General features: G+C 40.1%; 1 protein-coding gene across 1 annotated transcript in view; it reads left to right on the top strand.

Annotated features, from left to right (window-relative positions):
- Nucleotides 1-228: 228 nt before the first annotated feature.
- tenm4 (teneurin transmembrane protein 4) overlaps nucleotides 229-17,151 on the top strand; it is a 120,391-nt gene continuing 103,468 nt past the window's right edge. Inside the window, exon 1 of the mRNA XM_072453164.1 lies at nucleotides 229-312. The gene's annotated coding sequence lies outside the window, so the exon portion shown is untranslated. The remainder of the gene's footprint in view (nucleotides 313-17,151) is intronic.

The following is a 17,151-nucleotide window of genomic DNA, read 5'->3' as shown; positions in this document are numbered from 1 at the left end:
GAGTTAATGGGCACCTTGGACCGACTTGCCTCCTCATCCATGTGTGCGCGCGCCTCAGAGATTGGGAGCAGCAGCAGCAGCAGCAGCAGCAGTATCAGCAGCAGCAGCTCGGAGCGCACGTAGGAGGCGGAGGATTTTGCCGTGCCGCGTCGTGCACGGTGGAAATACGCTCCTACTACTATCGAACCTGCGAGAGGAGCGAGAGGCGCAAGGGGGGCTATTTTCTGTTCCGGGAGCACCCTTTTTCTCTCATATATTGATGCATTGCCAACGGGACGGGCCTGCGACATCGGACGTATCTCCAGCAGCATGGTAAGGTTCATTTCTTTTAAGTGTGATTTCGCCCGGGGGTTTGCAGGGGAAACGAGCGTGATGCGGCGGCGGGGGAGAGCGGCTGTTGTACGCGCGGAAAGAAGCTGCGCCGCTTTTTTAACGCATGTTTATTTTTATTTTTTTATTTTTTTTGAATATTAGCGACGTTTGTTTGTGATCTCCACTCCGTCCTGGTCCTCTCCCGGCGCATTATTGTCACATAAGAGGTGGAGAGATTATAACGCCGCTTGGAGAGATCGTGCGCCGACTGAGGGAAGCCGAACCTAACCCACCCCGGCGCGGCTATTAACGGCGTAAAGCTCTTATCGCGCGCGCGGGCTCTGGGTAAATTCGATTTCTATTAGAGCTTATAACCATAAGTCCGTAGCCGCCCGCAGTGTGAGAGTGGGTGAGAAATGGGAAGGGCTGCGACGCGTCCCGGTGTCACATCTCATAAATAACGCACACACACGCACGACGCTGGATTTGTAGGTGGTTAAAGTGCTGGGCTGAGGGAGGCTGCGAACCCAGACATAGGTGGGATGCAGATTCAATATGGAACAGAATGTGTATATATGTAAGGGCTGTTGGTTCAGATGCAACCTGGATTTGGTAGAGATGGGGATGGTGGACTGGCGTAGTGATGACTTTGAGGAGTTGGGAGAGAGCTCTGCCTCGTATACGTGCCGCTTATAGACTCCGAAGGGATCAAATAAAAGTTTCAACACATCATTTGAAGAAGAATGGGAACGTATGGGTGGGCTGTATTGACAAAAATGTAAATCTCAATGTTCTTTTGAAGCATCTTGGTCATGATTTTCAGATAATGTTGCGTAAATACAACAGAACTGCATTAAAAGACGTCTTTAAATGTATTAGTTGAGGTTTAAGTGTCAGACACATGTGGGAAAAACTGTAAAAAATCCAACCAAAGTGCAGAAATGTCACTTTATAGCGTTTGGTGCATTTTACAACATTTTAATTATTGCTGCATTTTTCTTATATACCCAATATTTATGCATAATTGTACACATCAATATTTCAAAATTCTTTCTACCACTATTGAAGTACTTAGATCGAATTGAGTCATCCTATGTAATATAACACATTATTGCAGAAACACATAGCACCCAAATATATAGCATCGCATTTGAAAACTCGCCTGTGAATGGAGACGGATCACACCTGTCGACTGAAGCCATTTGAATTGAAAAAAACTAATTTGAATTTGCTGCAGTTGGAAAAAAAAGCGGTTAAGACCCAAGGAGCATGAGTAGGACCCCTGGGAGTCATTGTTGGGGCCCAACTCACAGCTTATTCTGACTCTGCCCTCTGATTGGGTGATCTGAAGCACAGATCTGAATACTGGACAGTTTTGGCAGGCCATCATTTGTAATATCATTAAAGCTCAATTAACAAAACCCTTGTTTAGAACCTCCACGCAATCTATAATAACTCTAGCAGATGTATTAGCTGCTACTACCTAGTGTCTAGTTTTGTTTGACTAGGCATAAAGTTAATTATGAGAAGTAGAATTGTAGTCTAACCAGTAACTGAATGATAGTTGTTCAAAGCAGAATTTAGAAATGTATTATTTGCTTTTGTTTGTTTATAATTCAAACTATATTGTTAAATTTGAGCAGTTTAATTTGCTGAGGGTAAACCAATTTACCTTTTTGTGCATAGCTCAGATCCACAAGTGGCACTTTTGTCCAGGGAGGGGTGGGTGACCTCTTTTATTAGGGGTTAAATCCCAGAGAATCCCGGGGCCCTCCAGCCTACACACCCGGGGTTTAGGGAAGGCATCAAAATGAGAAGTCTGGACTGGTTTGCTTCCTCGGAGGTTAACCTTTGTTGAGCCGGGCTGCATTTCCCACTCTTGTTTTTGTCCCGGTGATGAGCTCGGCGAAGTCGCCTCAGCGCTCGTCCTACGCGCGATAAGATGCAAAATGGCTCGCCCTTTGCGGTCACGCATGAAAAATCTGTCCGTCCTCTTTACGTCTTTGTCGTAGCCTCGCCGCGAACTGATCTGACAGTGTGGAGGGAGCGACGCGAAAGTTGCAGTTGGACCTCGCTTCAGTTGTTGTGTTTGAACTAATGGGGGCGCCACGGCAGGGATGTGTGTTTTTCAAGTCATAATTGTTCAAAGCTCCACCGTCGCCATAGGAATAGTAGTTGGAGTGAGTGTAAGTGCCGGTGGTGTAGAAGTGACTGGGCTAAGACGCGCAGAATGCCTCGATTATACAATGTTTCATCAAACTTGGATGATGAATAAATATGTAGTAGAGAATGTTATGTAATGTCACTGCAATATTCAACATGCCTTTGATTGTGCTGCTGTGGCACTGTTGACATCCCTTTTGTACATTTTCACTTGACATACTTTTTACATGCAGCTGAAGTTCTTATTTTGGCTGAATCTCGTGTCTGCAGAGTAAAGGAGATGGATTAATGTTGATAGATTTCACAATATTTGAAGTTATGCTAGAAATAGGCACTGAAACTACGGAATTTGTAAGCCCACACTTCAATGCGATGATGGCTCAGCAGAGACGGGAATGATTCTCTGGATTAATGAGGAGCAGAGTGTTGTTATTATTAAACATTTTAGAGCAAATTTCAGACCTGGCAGCGCTGCTTTATTCTTCTGAAGATTTGAACAATTAGAAGAATAAAACGGCTTTGAAAGTAAATTCTTTTAAAGATCAAAATCTAAATGGAATGCTTTTATTTTTTTTTAAGTACTACTTTGTTAGATATTAAAACAGTATCAGGTATCACTCATTTGGGTAATGACAATTCATAATCTTTGTCGTTTTCAGAAAATTACTGCTACTACTTACTACTCTTATTAGGCTAATTGAACATTCAAATCAAATTAGGGGAAATGTGTCGGAAAATACCGAAAATGTTCAAGGACTGTATTTTGTCAGACAGGAAGTATTGGCGAGTGCAATTTACTCATTTAAGACTCCTCCACCATTTTCACAAAGGTAGTTGAATTTGATTTGCCAAAGAATTTGAAACGATACACCTATTTGACCAACGGAGTGTCCAGATGTCCCAGACTAAGCAGCGTAGTGAGTTCATGGTTAGTGGCGTGCACTTGAGTGGCTGGACATGGGCTAGTGTTTCTTCTGCAGACAGACTCCTCTTTGTGTCCCATGTTTCAGAGTGCTGCATGTAGCAATTTTAAAGATGACTCTTAATGCTGCAGAGGCTAATGACAATCTGCAGGTGTTTGCCTCATTATCCCGGCATACTTCACTTTGATATATGATTTCTGCACAGCGCTATGGCAAAATATTGTCTACCCATTTTATTATTCAAATGTAATTGCGAATGATTTATGGTTATATTTTTCTAGGTTTTTTTTTTCTTCAAACTGGGTCATTGTCATTGAAAGCTGAGATTACATCGACAGTTATTGTTATCTCGTATTATTTGTGAATTTGTCTACATTAATAATCCATGGATTTAATAGCAATTAGTTTTTGTGTGTGTTTGGCATTCAAAAACATACAATATTACATTCTTCTGTGATAGAACAAATGTTTTGCAAACAGAAAGACGACAATGACAATTACTCGCAGAATCCGAATTGTTTGTGCAAGCTCAAATGTTAACGCTGGCTTGACAGTTTACATTCATTTAACTGAACAAGTCACGCGCAAAAATATTCGCCGAGCAAGTGTAAAGTTTAGTTTGGGAGTGTGTCAGTAAACGTGAACGGTAAACTGGAAATATTGCAGTATTTTTGCACACATCACCTGAGAGGACATTTCCGTTTGAGGCTCTTGGGCAGTTGTAGTGAGAGAAAATAGCAGATATTCTATGGTTATATTTGCTCATAGAATATTGCACAGTGCATTATACAGACTGATGGCGTTTTTGGAATGGTTGCGTGTGAGTGGAGGGCTTGAGCCTGGCCACTTTTAAACATGATTCGGCTCAGTAATGGGATCTGAAGCCATCTCCAGAGGGTCATTAGATCTGATGGTTGCCTTGCCCGGTTGTTAACAGCCAAATAATATGAGGCCATTTTACAGAACCAGGTGCACTTAGCGCTGCAAACACTGTATCCCATATCCTTTTCAATGATGAGACTACCAGCTAAGCACATCCTGGATCATTAGAATGTCAAAGTACTTCTGACTTTTTTGGCCTGATCACAAAAATCAATGAAATAAAACAACAAACCTGAGATTCAAAACTAGGCCTGAAATATTTCGATTTGCAATTTTTGTTTTAAATAAGGGATTCTGATCAAAGTTCACATTTTTAATATAACCATGAGCATTAACATTTGAGAGGACTCTGACCAACTTAATACAAGAATCACTAGATGTTTGTAGAAGTCTAAACTACATGGTTAGGGGAGGGTTTTTTAGGGGAGGTTCTTTTAGCACGATTATTATTGAAATGATCATTATTTTAAACATAATATAAAAAAAAAAACTGTAAATAAAGCATAAACATATTTTATCTGTGAAGTTTTATGACACTTTTGTGATTATAAAAGTGGCTTTGCTCCTGGTTTTGATTGGCAGAACGAGCCAAAAAACAGTTTATTTGCGACTGAAAGGAGTTTATTTGCACTCTTTTTGCACTTTCATTATTTTTTGGTATTGTGATTTTTAATGCATTTCTGTTCTGTTAAACACTTTGAATTATTTGAGTGTACAAACTGCGCTCTACAAATAAATCTGCCTTGCCTCATTCTGAACAGCAGGTCATTTTATTTTCTATTACGTTTTTTGCAATTGAATAGAGAAATAATCAAAATCATTGCAAGTCAGCTTTGTTACCCTAAAATGTGTACCAATATCTAATTATCAAACATGCCCTTTTGTCAGCTAGTGCCTGAAAATATCATAATGTAGGAATGACTGTTGCAAAATTGTTGCCGAAGCTTCGCCCCACCGCCAGGTCAGTGACTTTTACGTACACCACAGAGAGAAATGTGCTGCAGCAAATTGCCTCTACTACTGCTTTTGTTGTTGTGCATGCTGCAAACTATGGCGGCAACACAGCAGAAAAACAGCTTGTAATTTGATGACTCAATTGGTGCTCTTGTTGAAAGCGAAGATAGAGAAAATGTCTCCTACAGCGCCTTCAGGTCATACGAGGAAGGCCACTGGCTGACACACGCGTCACATGCCTCGCGGCGATCAAACTAACAACGTGGCTCCTTGCTTCTGCTCCGTCTGAATCGTCCCATCAGAACAATGTCCCTGGTGACATTTCATCATGACCGGGATAATCTTATGCAAGACGGTGAAACGACAGTTAATTTGCAGGTAATTAAACCCTGGTGATTTACAGTTGGAAAGAGCAACATTTACAGTCAGAGCGGCACCCAGGGTACATGTGGTAGTGGCGCTGGAGCATGAGGTGAGATAAGCGTTTTCTAAGTCACTGTGCAAACCTTTAAAAAAAAAGATTGAAACAAGGAGTTAAAATTGTGCTAAAACATCAATGCTAAATCAAGAAACGTCGCCAGTGTTGATGCTACTGTTTATTTATAAGCTGATTGTTTGTCTAGAATAATATGACTGACTATCTCTGGGAAACGTTTGTCTTTTGTGTGTTTTTTTTAGAGTTTGATTCCATTTGGAACAATGTAAAAACAAGATACTATGTGTGTAACAGTGGAATGACAATGAACAGCGTACAGGGAACATGCCCATTGCCATACTAATTATTGGATTATCTCATAATGTTTGAACTGTGAAATAGATTTAAAGGCTGCCTCATGTGATTTAATGGGTGGATAAACATAATGAGTAATAATCGATGTGATCATGAATAGAAAAAGACTGCTCAGAAAGTTGGATTTCTTTAAGAATTACTTTGGGATAGTTTGAAAGCAAGCCATTTGTCGGGGTTAACTTTTAAACATTTTACTTGAGAGCTAAATTCCCCTCAGATCTAGGTTTAAATTGTATTTGCGAGTGTCGGTGTTGATGTTATCTTTTAAGAATACAAAGTAGGCCTAAAGTGCACAATGTTAAGGCTGTTATACTTGTTGCACATGAATGGATAAACCATTTCTTTGTGTTTGTGTTCTTATCCCCAATTTTGACACATACATATGTTAATAGGCAGTTTGTGTTATCTATTTTGTGGTGACTGACTACTTTTCTAAAATGACTCAATTAACAAGAATAATTTAGGATTATAATGTGGAAAAAAGGACAACTCCACAAGGACAATAATGCCTTGGATTCCACGTGACATGTCAGAACATTGAGCCCTACGCATCAGGACACTGGATTGTGTTTTTTTTATCTGGTAAGATTTAATTTTACCTTCAATTTAGTTTACTCAGCTCTTTACATTCAACCACCTCGAATCGTAGAAAAGTTTGTTGAAAATTTACTTTCAGTATCTGCAATAACACCATATGATTTCCTTTTTTTTTTTTTATCACTCATACCGCACAGAAAGACTGGAATAGCAACATATCCAACCCAGAAAGCCAGTACACCATTCGTAATGAAAACAAAAAGTTGTATCGTGTTTTCAATGTAAATCTCTTCACTTTCCATACAATTCATGTAGCATCAACAAAAAAAATGGATATTTTCTAAATAAGTGGAACGAGAGGGACAGGTGGTCACCCTAATTCAAATAAAAGGCCATTAAAGTGTTTTGTAAAGACAAATTTACATCCAAATACAACACTGGAATTGTCCAAAGGAATTGATTTAGTTCCTGTTCATTGCAGAATCTACATTTTAATTGAACAACCTTTTTTCAGTCATTTATTTAACTGACTTGGATGTCTTTTGAAATCCATCTCGGCTTCTGCCTACCGGGGAAGCGATTGAATCAGAAGATTTTTTTCTTCTTCTTCTTTTTTCAGGCCTGTAAAACGTGGCATATTTCTAAAAGCCTGCTCAGCACACACCTGCACATGCAGGTTCCAGGAGCAGAGGAGAGCTGAAAGGAGGTTGTCAATATATTTTGCGAGTATTAGGCAGCAAAGCCGAGTGATAGGTCTCGAGGGGTCTGGCCTTAAGACGTTTTTTTTTGGTTGTTTTTTCTATAAATATTAATCAAGCCCACTAGCCTGCCTGGAAGGAAGCTAACAGTTTGCTCTTGTCACAAACTGGGCATCAGCGCGACAAGCTGTGAATAGAGTGATGAGACGACAAAGAGGCAGCACGATGACATTTAGTGACAGGCCTCATTTTTCAACTATGAATGTCATCACGGCGAGAGGAAGCTGAGGGCTGACCTCTCCTATTCAACAGCCACTCCAGCAAACAATACCTTTTGATCCATGTATAAATAAACATAAAGTATATCTACAGCGCTCTGAAGCGGGTTAAGAATAAATTGCTGTCATTATTACATTGGAATTATAATGAGAAAACCTCATTATCATTGTACGTATATGACATTGTGGTGTCATTTTTAGAGATAATATTAAGAAAGTGTCCCAAGTCTATCATTAAAAACAGCATACAAGACTCTACACAAGCGATTTTTTTAACAGTTTGAAAAGAACTTGCGTCGGCGTTGAGAGGCAACATGAAGCAACCATAATAATAGCAAACTTATAAACAAATAGGGCATGAATGAAAAATAGGATTAACTATATTAGGTAAATATAATGCTATAAATCATTGTTTTATGCTGCACCACGTCGGCAAATACACTACATTGTTCACTGACAAAGGCAATGCAACTTTCTGATTCTTTGTGTCCTGTGGGAATGTGGGAACTCATGGTAAAGACAATGGGTGGCAAATTCCTCACCATATTGTGACCTTTTAAACTGGCACCTTCAAAGATAATACTGGAGATAGAGGTGTTTCAGATGACCCCGGTGCCGCCTCTCCAGAAGGCATTTTGGGATTGTCCTGCAGCGAGAAGGTCCCAGCCCCCGACCTGACACATGGTTGCTATCTTAACTAGCATCAGTACTGTATTGATCCTTTGAGGAGTTATCTGGGGAGAGCGACGTCCGAACAGCTTTTGTTTGCCTGCTGGATGGACAAAAATGTAAACAAACTTTGATAGGTATTTGTCAGTGAAACAGAGACGCAGAAATGCAAAATCTTAGCAGCTAACAAATGTATACAATCTTTAGTTTGGCCCAAAAATCTAAAAGCAAAGTCAGATAAACATGAACAGAGATGTTGTATGGAAAACTACAACAGTGATTTACAGTATATTGCTTTAAGGCGTTGCACATATAGTGGCCACAAGTTACCACTTTGGTGCCTCCTAGCCTCAGACGTTTGCATTCCACGCTGGTTGTTCTGTCAAATAAGCTATCGGACGAGAAAATCTAAAAAATAAAATAAAATTTTACCAGATTCTCCCAAACTTTATAATGTTAACAAGTGTATTATTGTGACAAATGTGTTTATTCCCTTAGGTGTTTCATCCTACATGTTTTTCTTTTTTCCCTGTTGATTTCCTGTTCATTGTCTGACTATAATGCATGATTGACTACAGGAGTGGAGGTGTTTGTTATTTGACATTGTAAGAAGGATTGCTAAGATACCGAGGCCGATACCAATACTGATATCGGCTAAAAGCTCTGATACTGCTCGTTTTTCAGGCATTGTATCGGCGAGCACTCAGACTAAATCACCAATCTGATATCATAGCACTGTATTTTCCTGAACGAGGACTAATGAGACTAATGCTACCGCTAACGCCCAGAGCAGCTGAAATACATTTGCGTTACTTCTTTGATGCCTTTATTTGGCCTTTTTGGTCAAACTAAATGTGGAGATGCCGACGGCAGAGCTAACACAGACTTTGTTTACTCTGCATATAGCCATATGCTCTGAGGACGAGCCTTTTTACAGACCCCACTGTTGTCTTTTTACCCACACTGGTGGAAAGTGTAGAAAAGTCTAAGTACTTGACTGAGCACAAATCTTCATCAAGATCACCACATAACATTTCTCTAAATTGTATTCTGCAGGAGGCCTATATTTTCAAATCAGTATTTTTGTAGATTATTTACAAGACACCTACTTTTACAGTTATTTTTTTGTTCTTATACAACATTTTGTAGGCTCCCTTTACTTTACTTTTTCACACTTTTTTCACAAAGTGGTATCGGACTGGTATTGGTATGGGCACCTACCTACCCTGAGAAGTATTGGTATTGGATCCACTAAAATGGAACAATCAGAACAACAATAATTGTAAGCAGTAATTGTAACAAACTGTTCCAACAATAAAAAAAAAGAATAAATGTTCCAGATAAACTTAATCTAGTACTTTTTTAACCTGCATTTATCATGTGTGCTCAAAAAAATGAGTTGGTTACTTTTTCCACATGCGCTGTATTTTGAAACCGAAGCACAGACTTGTGATTTACACCAGCTCAAATGATGGTACAGCAGTATTCCCTCTATTTCCCTGTCTGCTGCGTTTCTCATCGTCGAGGAGATAATTCTTGTGAGGCTAGGTGTAAAATTGAGAAGCTTTGATGTTAAGCGGTTTATTTAAGATTCAAGATGGAGACATTAATTAGTTGACAAAAATCTTTTCGCATTAGATTTTTTATCCTCCTAATCCCTCTGGCCTTGGATCAGGTTGCTCCTCCAGATTTACAAAAAGTATCAGAAATGTCATATACCATGCCTGCCATTGTTCAGAACATATATGATTGAAAATTGTCCTACATTGAGCCATGACTTTACAAAATCATGGGGATTGGGGTTGTTAGACTTTACTTTATCACTTAAATGGCAATTTAAGTGGAAATAATACTTGGTTTGTTCAACTTTCATGATTTTGTTTTTGCAGTATGAAGTATTTATTTTGCGGTCAACAAAACTTTTTGCTTTGTTTAGTTTGTACCCATAAGTTTTCGTTTGTTTTTCATGGCTGTTGTTGTTCACACTTGCTGCTTTTATCACTTTGCAAAAGCAGGAGAAAGCATGACCACAGCGCATAAACAAGCACCGATGCCCCGAAAACACACACCTTTTTATGCAACGTGCTTGTGCAGCCTGGTCGCTCTGTGTTTTAGCTTTGACCTGCTGCAGATGTCCAGCTTTAACCAACAATTATTCCAGTTTTATATTCCTCAAAACAACAAACGGCATGTTACTGATACCATAATTCTTGTCTGATGTTTAATCATTAATAAGTTCAAAGTTGTTAAAGACCACGGAAATGTACAACTAAATGCTTCATAACATTAAATAAACATTTGATAACACCTTTTTCGCAATGAGGTGCTAAGTATGTTAGTTATTTCAAATGCGTATTGGGTGTACCTTTTGTGCAGTGAGTTGCTCGCAGCTACAAGCAAACAAAGGGCCATCAGATCCCCATGGAGTTGACAAGGCTTTTGTTGGCAGTGCCATTCGGGGCCCAGTTCAAATGGACCCAGGCGGCTTGTGTGTGTTTGTGCTGGACTCCGGCAGTGAAAATATAGTGCACATAGAAGACAGAAAGGTCACATCAACGGAATACATTATACAGTCAATCTCTTTGAAGTGAGGAACTGTGATGGCAGCCCAAAACCAGCCTTTTTAATTACAGCTAGAAAATATAACTTGTTTGGAGTTTGGTGGATTTTGGTCTGGGGACTATGGCGGCTGCCTTATTTCAATTATTATTTCAGATATAAGCTATTAGATATGAAACTTTTTATTACACTTTTTCCCCCATAACACCAACCATAAGCCTACCCAAGATCTTTGACTTCTCTACCAACATTTATTGATCTGATCGGCTTTAAGATTAAGCTGTAAGCCCCGTGGTCCCTTCCTTGCACAATCTGTTATGTGAAGCATAATCTGGATTTCAATATTCAAAGCAAAAATCTTCTCTGTTAAAGCTATTTCACAAAGCCCCCCATTTTATTTTCATTCCTTTCTTTGATGTTTTACTCTATTTAAATGAACAATCCCAATCTCCCTCGACTGTGTGGTGCTAAGAGAGCGAGGTCCCAGGATTGTCACACTGTGAAATTGTCGAGTGTATAAAGACTGTCATTTGGCCTTTAACTCCACAAACTTGCTCATATAGTTTTCTGTGAAATTGGTGGCATTCAAACATGATTATCTGGCTTTCCAATACGAGTGATGGATTAGAATGAGGATCCACTGTGGTTTTGCATTTTATTCGTGCCCACATGCCTTACATGGACGTCTTACAAGCTTTAATTTCAAAACTAAGACAGGAATTGGAATCCTTGCTCTGCTGAATAATTACATGAGGTGTGGCCTTCATCCCGTTCATGTTGTTTCCAAGCAACATGCACTGTCATATTTCTGTCCTTTTCTCATTTGGAGCCATCACACTTCAGTGAGCTACAGCTGCGCACAGCCGTAAACACTGTCAGGCTAACACCTAAGGCTTGGACACACTTGGTTAATGTTATTCTAATAAACAAATCATAGTTTGTAAAGGTCTGTGTGTATGTGGGCTATTTCCTGGTGTGAATGTCCAGCAGATACATGAAGACAGGTCAGTGATGTTTAATCTTTACATTAGGGCTCCCCCCGGAGGAGCTGGAGGAAGTGGGAATCAAATCAAATTTATTTATAAAGCATTATAAAAACAGTCATAGCTTACCAAAGTGCTGTACAGACAACAATACATATAGGTGAGCCTGGTCTGGGGACAACCAGGAGTCTGTAGAACGCAAGGCTTTAGATGGGACATGGGGGAGATCGAATAAATAAGAAGGTGCCATGCCATTGAGACTTTTAAAAACAAACATAAACCATTTAAAATGGACTCAGGGAAGCCTGAGAGCCCTTTTTTAGACAGCTACTCCTGTAATACTTGCAGAGATCTGAACGCTTGTGTGAACCTTGGTAGATGTGTTTTAATACTGCTGTAAATGGTTTAAAAAGTATAAACAGTGCTTTGAATGTTTGATAAATTAAATGACCTTTTGGGCTAAAACATGAATAAGTGATGTAAAGCTGGTGGAGGACGTTATTGAGGACACAAACCTATTGATAGCTTTGTTCTTAGGCTTTTGACCTTTTACACAATAATGCAATATTCTCGGATCGTGGAGCATAAACCGTACATAATTTTATAACCAGCCAGCATTTCTCAGATATCCTTCTTGTCGCTTGAAGTTTTTGGCTGCTGCTTGATATGTAGTACATGTGCTGTGTTGAATAAATAATGGGACTGCCAGAGCATGCATGCATTAACTGTACTTCATCAGAGATGCTCAGTGCACTTCAAACCCACGGACTGTCCCAAGCGCCCTTATAGCCTTTTCCACTTCGCAGGATCGGCTTTAAAGTGCCACAAAGTGTTTTTATGTAAATACATTCGACCAATGAGTCTAAATCATGAAGGACTGAGGCATGGGGGCTGACGCTGCCCAGATAACTGGCCATTACTGAATGCCCGCGCAGCAGAAGTCCAGTAGAAAGACAAAAGAGGATTGTTGCATTCTTCTAAACACATCTTGTTTTTGTGGGCATTTTACTTTAGCTTTTGTTTGTCTCCTCAATGCTATAAATAATCAATGCCATCTTGAATGGTCTTTGTACCAGTTCCAAGCCCAGATAAATTAAAAGGCTTGTTTGTTGCGCTATTTATTGATCCATCCATCCACTTTATTTCTTGAGCTCATTTTATATACAAGACTGTTCCCAGCAGACAATTGCTTTAAGAAAAAACATCTCAATGCTTATCAAACTCAAAGATAAAATATTTTTTTGCTGTTAATAATACCTATCCTTATGGTCTTATAATTAGTTTAGACAGGAACCAAACCTTTGCACGATGCTGCAATATCGAAATGTCCGATACATTTTAGTTTGTTTCGTTTTGATAGCACTGGGAGCGAAGATTAACAGCTCTGGCCTTTTGTGTCCACATCATTTCAAAACTAAGGATTGTCAGTCATTTAGTCATTTTTTGGTAACATCATATTGATATCATGCGTACTCTGATTACAATTTCGGCACCTGCCAGATTTTTCACTTTAAATGCAAAACAGACACCATAATGTTATAATTTGATAGCAGTGAGCTGTCAGTGTATCATGTTATTTAAATGTGTGGCTTCACTTTGCCGCCTTTAAATATTCCCTGTTGCCGTATGAATGGGGACGGGCGCACATATGTAGCGTAATGTTTAATTTCACGCTGGATCAATTAAATGATCGACAGGATTCAGTGTGCCAGCGACCCGGGGGTCATTGTGTTCCAGCCGACAAATAGGACATATAGGCTGTCAGAAACAATGAGACCGCAGCTGCTTAGACATGTGCATTCGGGACGAAGCCATGTTCCCCGTGATGTACACACGCTGCGGCCAAGGCGGTCATAATCAAATGTGAAAATTGAAACGTTGAGAATGCTAGCTTGACTGAACACAAGGCTGTGCTGCAAATTGGATGGTTCTCTTTTATTATACGGATCCACTGCCTCCCTGCTGTAAGGATGGTTCTTTATGGCGCCGGAGATATTTTTGTTTTGAGTGTGAATGGCTGCACACACTACTGAGGCAGCTTATGTGATGGCTATCATGACAATGGGGGCCGCTGTTGTTGCTGAGTGAGAAGAATATCACAGGGAGAAAAAGTGCTGGGCTGGGCTATAACATGCCGCTTGACCCATAGCACGGATTATTTATCGCTGTCAGCTGGAGGGCCCATAACTCTGCTTTTACTGATTTCTTTTTTATTGGTAATGTCACTCCAAGGTCTGCACATATCACACAGGTATCTATTGTGTCTGCTTTTCAAGTGCAGTCAATGGTATTTCAAATAGTTTAAACAACACGCTTTTAAGAGCCAAATATCCAACAAAAAAACATCATATTCCTTGTAACAACCAGAAGAATCTCACGAAATAGGAAATGTTTTTAGTTTACCGTATTTTCCGGACTATAAGCCGCACCTTTTTTCATAGTTTTGGCCGGGGTGTGACTTATACTTATATTTATACTTATATACTTGTACTTATCCTCCGGAGCGACTTATATGTGATATTATTTGTTATTTTCACACTTGCAACCATATTTCATAGTCCAGTGCAACTTATAAATGTTTTTTTCTTCTCTATTATGCATTTTTTGGCTGGTGCGACTTATAGTCCGGAAAATACGGTATATAACAATATGCAATAAATGACAAGTCAACAAATGGCTTCCAGAAATAGCTCTCCCTGAAACTCCTGTGGCCGACATTGCCCTGGAACAAATAAATCTGGTTCACCCTTGTCTCACTCGTCAGAAAGAGTTGAACAGAGCTGTTGAAAGGAAGCCAAAGGATATCTGCTTATTATTTTAAACATGAAAATTCTGTTTAGCTGTCCTTATACCTCCAGGTTAAATTTCATTCAAGTGGTGGCAGGAAATATTTGGAGCACACATAAATAAATAAAAGAATCGGCAAAAGCATCTAGTTTTGGGATTGTAAATATACATAAAACAGTTTGTATGTTTTTCCGTCATTTGAATTGGAACTTCTGTGAGTGTAAATTATATTGAATTGGGTTTATTTATCTAGAAGACATTGATGTTAACTAAGCTCAAGTCTGTAGTTGGACATAACCCAAAATTAATGTTTCAATTCTTAGTGTTGGCATTTGTGCTTGGACACACTTTTCATCTTAGCGCATCGCCCGTACTTCCTTTCTGCATGAATGCAATTGATTTGTCAGACACAAAAAGATTAATAATTGTAGAAACAGAGGTGGGTTGTTTCTGGAAAACGGGCACAAGCATTCTGCGCGAAATCACTGTGAGACATCCAAATAAAGGAAAGCAGGATGTACACTCCTGGTTTCAGAGTTGTGTAAAACATCCAACGAGGATTTGAAGGAAAGCCCCACCAAAGGCCTGGTGTTAACATGCTTTGTTCCAGTGATGCGCCTCGTCCACCGCCTTGCACATAGAACCCTCCCGTGTCGGGCTCAACCTGCAGAGAGGCAGCGGCGGGAGCTGGCCCTGATTTCACTTCAGTGGAGGAGCGGGGCCCAGGGGACACTCAGGTTACAAGCATCAAATCTTGCAGTATTAGCAGGGCACAGTGAAATAACAGCCTGCCATCTGGAACCTATGCTAACGCCATCCTAGCCTTGCAGTGTTCAATCACAATGACCTCAATTAAGTGTTGTTTGTTCAGTATTTTTATTCTCTGTTTTCCAAGGCCTCCAAATCTCTGTATCCTGGGTAGCATGGCTTCATGCATGGGCAGATTCACAGTTTCCAGCGGGGGCCTCTACTTCATAAGCCTCACATTAAGTTGAAGCGAGTTCTGCTCATGAGAGGTTTCCGAGGAGAGCACCTTAAGTGCAGGGAATAAAGCTACTCTTTGTGCTGCACAGTTGCTGACTGGAATGTTGGGTTAAGAGTGTTTCTTGGTGAGGCTTCATGCTCATGACTCTATGTGGTCCTTTCTGACCCCTCTTCAACTGAACACAATCAGGACTCTCAGGCAGGTCTTGTTTCTTTGGAGATTCTCAGCATTTGGGTCCATAAGGAACATCATTATGTTATGAGGGTGTTTTGCAATGAAAGTAATGTGAGCATATTTTGACATTTTAAATTACGTCTGTGATGTTTTTTTTTTACATTTGCACTAGTCACTAGTTACTTTGTACACAGTGTCAGTCTCACAGATGGCATTCAGTAAAAATAAGTTATACTCAACAGTATTCTTCATCACGTAAGTTAAGGTTTTTGATTGAAATGCAATTTTTGTTGCAGGTAATAATTTTAACTATTAGTCATGACAATGCCAGGGTATTGCTGTTTTTTCTCATTCATTTGAATTATTAATACAAATTCACTTTGGTTTAGCTGGAGAGCTAAATGTCAAAATGTCCATGCTGTAATGCTGTAGGTGCATTTTTGTAGTTAATAGCATTGTCCATCCCACATCATTTGGTAATATTGGCTAAACCCGCAAGGAATGAGAAGGTGCCCACTCTTATCTTCATTTACTTTAGAGGGGAATGAGGAGCGCTGGTGGAAATTGCCAGGTGCTGTGTGCCACTCCTGACACCGCGTTACAAAGATACAGGCGGCACAACTGGCATGTTGAGTCCTCCACTAAATATCCCCTGCTATCAGTGACAGGCATCAACACGAAGGCGAGCTTTAATGGCTGCACAGAATCATCTCTGAGGAGTTCCCACACGAGTGACACTGGCAGCGCTGCAGGTGGCTTCTGAGCACCGTCACTTCACAAGGCCCTGTTTGCACAGGCTTCTTGTCTGAACCACATCAGAACTACTTCCTCTGAGCTACTGTAGAGGAGTGGTGTGGCTGCTCCAGATATACTGTCAGCAGAGGTAGCACACAGTTCACTCCCCACTCCTCAATACATGGAGAGAAGGGTCTGAGGAGATTTTAGAGGGGACTTAATATGTTAATGAACCCAAACTAGAGAATGTATTGACCCAATAATGGGAACAGCTTCAGATAATTGAAAAAAAGTGTAATAAAAAAAGAAAAAAATCAAGTAATGAAAATATAATGTCTTAATCCTTGTGGAAGACTGGTGTGTATACTAACAAGCAGTTTAGTGCTGTGCCCATTTGGTTAATAGATCCATTAGGCTGTGGCGTGAACGCAGTGCGGCTGCTGTGTGTAGTGTAGGTTGACGTGTTAATTCAAGGTAATTTATTACCCTGGTTTCCCTGGGCATGCAGCCCCTGACAGACTCTGTCTCCAAGGGCTGGTCCTCAGCCTGGCTTCTTGGGCATGGAAAGAGAGGCATCACTTGCTCTGATGCAAGCATGATGTAAAAAACTTGGCTACAGCAAAACAACAGTGCGGGTGCTCACAGCGGCATGATTTCAGACTGGCAGCCTTTGAAGGCAGCGGGCTAAAAGCACACCTGTGGAGCAGGGGAGAGGGTAATCA

The sequence above is a fragment of the Eucyclogobius newberryi genome, unplaced genomic scaffold (genome assembly GCF_026437365.1).
Source record: "Eucyclogobius newberryi isolate DKJ021-1_F unplaced genomic scaffold, fEucNew1.0.hap1 SCAF_10, whole genome shotgun sequence".
Taxonomy (NCBI): domain Eukaryota; kingdom Metazoa; phylum Chordata; class Actinopteri; order Gobiiformes; family Gobiidae; genus Eucyclogobius; species Eucyclogobius newberryi.
This window is presented reverse-complemented; position numbering and strand designations above follow the sequence as displayed.